Source organism: Hipposideros armiger, unplaced genomic scaffold, assembly GCF_001890085.2.
Source record: "Hipposideros armiger isolate ML-2016 unplaced genomic scaffold, ASM189008v1 scaffold_161, whole genome shotgun sequence".
Lineage (NCBI taxonomy): Eukaryota > Metazoa > Chordata > Mammalia > Chiroptera > Hipposideridae > Hipposideros > Hipposideros armiger.
The window spans coordinates 2,875,826-2,881,195 of NW_017731511.1; the positions used below are offsets into that span (position 1 = coordinate 2,875,826).

The following is a 5,370-nucleotide window of genomic DNA, read 5'->3' on the forward strand; positions in this document are numbered from 1 at the left end:
TCTTAACAAACGCGCCACTCGGCTGGCCCCCTTTTTATCTTTCTTTACTCTATCTAGCTCAGTGGTTCTTGCACTTTAATATGCCTAAGATTATATATATATATATATATATATATATATATATATATATGCAACATAATGTATGCTACAATATATGGATGAAATAAGTTGTTGTTTTTTTTTAAAGGGTACTTTGATTATGTGAAATGCAGGCTTTAAAACCTAGAACTTGGAAAAGACGTACCTCCACTTTATATCTACATGTCTAATTCAATGTAAATTCAGTAAAACAATAACAACAGGAATAGCAACCATTACCACTGAGACTTGTTCAATTGTTTGTTTTTTGTGTTGCATAGACAACATCAGAGAGAAGTCTGCCCTTAGGAATTTGGATAGAATCTTCCAGAGAATTCAAAGGCATTAGATTTAGGGTTTTAAAAGTTTATGAATAATTAAAATTATTATTATAGCAGCTAATTATATACACTGGACTATTATTCAATCATAAAAAGAAGGACATTCTGCTATTTGCAAGGTCCATGTTTGATGGACCTTGAGGGCATTATGCTAAGTGAAATAAGTCTGCCAGAGAAAAACAAATATTGTAGGATCTCACTTATATGTGGAATTTGAAAACAACAAACTCATAGATATAGTGAACAGATGTGTGGTTGCCAGAGGTGGGGAGTAGGCAAAATGGGTGAAGGTGGTCAAAAGGTACACACTTCCAGTTATAAGTTCTGAATAAGTAATGCACATAGTAGTGACTATAGTTAACAATACTCTATCATATATTTGAAAGCTGCTAAGAGTAGATTTTAAAAGTTCTTAGCACAAGAAAAAACTCTGTGACTATGTGAGATGATAGATGTTAACTAAACTTATTGTGGTAATCATTTCACATTATATACATATATCAAATCATCATGTTGTATGCAGTGTTACATGTCAATTATATCTCAGTAAAACCAGGAAAAAACATTTATGACTTTCCACTTAATTAACTGACTTGCATACCATCTTCAAACAGTCTTGTATCACCTAACATAATGTTACTTCTTTGGTGAAAGCTTCTTTGACCTAAATACTTTTCTAGCGCTGCCCCTGCACTTAACACAAAATTCTGTAAAAGTGATTATTCTTATTGTATGTGAATAGCTTATTTGGGTATGACTCTCAAGTGTCTTCCAAGGTTAAACCTGTGTCTTTTCAGGGTTGTACCCTCAATTCTTACTAGAGGTGCCGAAATGCACACTAGTTGCTCAATAATTGTTTGTTGATTGAATCAATTAATCCAAGTCACTTGGCCATTCTGCTTTCTTAGGGGTTGGAGGACTGCAGTATATACCTGATTTGTATTGTGCTAATCTTTCTGTTAAAGAAGACATCTGCCTGCCCCAAGAGGACCTGATGATTTTAGGCATACTGCTTTAATTTGCTGGCTTATTCCTGAAAAGATTTTCTGCAGAGCTTCAGTAAAAGAATCTCTGTTACTGAGAAGAGGTTACTATTTTTTTTTTTTCTTTCTCAGAAAAAGGCCTTTAGGTGACATTAGGGTCTGGTTTGGGCCAAAGCTCAGCCTTTGGCCTCTGGGTCTCTCAGAAAGAACCTATACATACCTATCCTTAAAGGCTGGGTTACCCATTTCTTTCTCCCTGCAGAGAGCTAAGGGCACATTCTGGGATGAAGATAGTCCTCAAGAATTGTCAGCTATTCTTGGGGATCTAAAACTATAGCGGTGAATTTCGGTTGGACGTGGTTAGGCAGGTGTCTACCTAATGACTCTGAAAAGCCAGGACATCTGACAGGAGACATAAGGCCCCTCCTTTCATACATTCTCCTTTTAACCTGGTGACAGCTTTCTGGTTTGGAGTCCAAATGAAAAACAAAACAAAACAAACAACAATAATAAGGATTCAGCAATGGAAGAGATCTTGGCAATCATTGGGTCTGGTAATTTTCTTTTCTCTCCTTTAATCTTTTAAAAATTGTGAAATATTACACACATATAGAAAAGTGTATAAAATAGATGCACAGTAATATGAGTAATTATAAAGCAAACACCCATGTTTCCCCACCGAGGTCAAGAAATAGAATATTGCCAGCATTCCAGAAGTGTCTTATGTTTCCTTTAGGGTCACACCTCTCTCCCTTACTCCTAGGGGGAACCACCATCCTCAATTTCTTTTAATCATCTCCTGATATTCTATGTAATTTGACTATCAAGTGAGCATCTCTAGCATTTTCTTTATGTAAATAGGATCATATTATATATTTTATGTTTGTGCGTTTGTAAGATTCATTCATGTTTTGTGTGTAGCTGTCATTTGCTCATTTTCATTTCTCTTTGGTTTTCCAACATAGTAATGATGTACCATAATTTATGTACACATTATATTACCAATGCATGGTTGGACTGCCCCATTTTGGTGATTACAACCATGCTGTATAAACATCCTTTACACTCATCTGGTATAATTGTGTACACGTTTCTCTAGTCTGGGACATACACCCAGCAGTAGGATTACTGGGTCATGGGGATGTACATGTAACCTCAAACTATTATCCCAAGTGGGTGAGTTGCTTTCCACTCCCATCACATTCTGGCCTATATTTGGGTTTGGTAGACCTTTCTATCTTTTGCCAACCTGATGGATGTGTACGGTAGTGGTAGTCTACTGTGGTTTTGAGTTTTCATTTCTCTGATTAGTAGTGATGTTGAGCACTTTCCCACATGTTTATTGACCATTTGGAGTCACTCTTTGTAAAATGTCTGTCGATGAAAGTCTTTTGTCCATTTTGTATTTTAGTTTTCTGTCTTTTTACACTTGATTTGTAGGTATTCCTTACCTATTCTGAGTTACAAGTCTTTTAAATAATTTCTATCTTCCTGTAGCTTGGTCTTTTCACTTGCAATATGATGTCTTATGATAAGCTGAAATTCTTAATTTTAATGCAGTCAAATTTATCAATCATTTTTAATATGGGTATTGCTTTTCATATCTTATTCAATAAATCATTCTCTACCCCTAGGTCATGAAAATCTCTTCTATTTTCTTCTAAAATATTTATAGTTTTGTCTTTCACATTTAGCTCTTTAATCCCCCTGGAGTTGATTTGTACATGTAATGTAAGTAAGTGTCCATTGGCTTTTTTTCTCCATGAATACCCAATTGTCCCATTACAACTTATTGAAAAAATGATCCTTTCCCCGCTAGTCTGCAGAGCCACCTCTCATGCTCCAAATCTATATACGCATGTGTCTGTTTCTGAGTTCTGTTTTATTTATCTATTCTTGGGCCAATACTATACTGTCTTAGTTACTATAGCTATAAAATAAGGCTTGGTATCTGGCAGAACTAATTCTCTTACTTTTCTTTCTTCTTCAAGATTGTTTTGCTCTTCTTTTCCCTTTGCATTTCCATATACATTTCAGAAATCAGCTGGTCAATCCCACAAAAATAACTTGTTGAGACTTTGAGTAGAATTATAATGACTTTTAGAACAGTATGGAAACTGACCTTTTTGCAATGCTAAGTTTTCTCACTCATGAACATGGGACATCTCTTTCTTTAATGACTCTCAATAAGAATTTCTAGTTTTCTTCATAGTAGCCTCACACATCTTTTGCTAGATTTATTCTAAGGAAATTGATGCTTTTTATGCTCTTATAAATGGTATCTTTAAAAAATGTTTACATTCTAGTTTTTTATTGGTGGCCTATCATAATACAATTGATTTTTGTATATTGGTTTTATATTCTGTTATTAATTCTAATGATTTAAATGCGCTTTCTTTTAGGTTTTCTATTTTTAAAATGATATCATAGGTTGTTTCCATATGTTGGCTATTGTGTATAATACTGCAATTAATATGGGAGTGCAGGTCTCTCTTAGAGATAGAGTTCATTTCCTTTGGATATATGAGTGTATTCAGTAGAGGGATTGCCTGATGATATGGTAGTTCTATTTTGAATTTTTTGAGAATTACTCCATACATAGTGGCTGTATGAACTTACATTTCCACCAACAGTGCATAAGGGGAGCTCTGCACGTTGACTTTTATCTAGCTTACCCACAATCCACCACAACTGCAACTTAGATTTATAGCTTTTACTTTATACTGGCAAATGCCTTTAGGACAAAGCAACTTTGAATGTTGGGTTTAGCTCTCTGGGTTCTGTCTTTTCCTAGATGTTGTCCTAAGAATTCCTGACTATTTTCTTTGTTCTTAATAGTTTTTATAGAATGTTTCACTTTAATATACTATCCAGTTTTCAAAATGGTTCTCAAAAGGAAAGTTGTTCTGTTGTAATGGTATTCATCTATTATTTAAAAAAACATTTTTTTTCAGTGGTAGAAATATTTTTTTTCAAATGAAATGTTAGGTAGATTAATGATATATAAAACACACAAAAAAGACAGCCGTGCTTAAAATTATGCAGGAATCAGTGGACCGTCCATCTCTCCCAGGAGCTATTTTTCTTCTGTGGTCAGGAACTGCTTTGTGATTTCTATTTGGCTCCTGAATGGTGTATATTTCTTTGGTACCATTATACCCCCAACTTCCACCTAATGGCCTTAACCGGGGCCTCTCAGAGGTCCTGATATATTAAAATATTAACAAGAAATTGAAAAGGGAATCCAAAATATTATAATTTATTGAAATTGCTTATCTAATGCATTAATACTGGTAAAAATGTCAAATGTTAATTCCCCTCCTAAACACAAGGTCTGAGTTTAATGGTCTCCACCCACATTGATACACCCTGTCTTAACTTTTGATCACTTACCGTATCTTTTTGCTGGTATGAACCCTGATCATTGCCCGTTGCCTTCAGAAAGATAGACTTACACGCCTTGCCAGTCATGTGGCCCTTGCTGTCTATCCCTCCCTCCCTCCCTTCCTTTTTTCCTTCCTTCCTTCCTTCCTTAGTTCCAGTAAATTATTAATTTTTGCCGTTAGTCTCACAAACTAGTTTTAAACTATTAAAGTATTCTAATTCCTCTAAGGCTCTAAAAGAACTGGTGAATAAGAATTTTTAAAAGATGAGGAGTTGGCCAATTGAAACTTCCTTCCTGAGTGATGAAGGAGGGTGGAGAGTAGCAGGGAGGAAAGCACATGTGCAGTAGATGGCTAGGACTTATTTTCAGTTATGTGAAATCAGAGGTAGACGTATCAGACATTCTTGCTTTATTAAGTGTGTGTGCCCTATGCCTTTTGCTTCCCAGGATGTGTAGGGTCTTCAACAACCCATCAGAACGTAACTTATTCATATTTTTCTCCCTCCCAAGTCATTTAGGGAGAAGAAAACCTTGGTTTATTTTTTCCTTTAAGTGAGCAAGATGAAAGAATGAAACAAATACC

At 35.1% G+C, this 5,370-nt stretch overlaps 1 pseudogene; it reads right to left on the reverse strand.

Moving 5' to 3' along the window:
• LOC109387525 (mediator of RNA polymerase II transcription subunit 6-like) overlaps nt 1-4,827 on the reverse strand; it is a 107,164-nt pseudogene extending 102,337 nt beyond the window's left edge.
• Between the last annotated feature and the right edge of the window lie 543 nt (nt 4,828-5,370).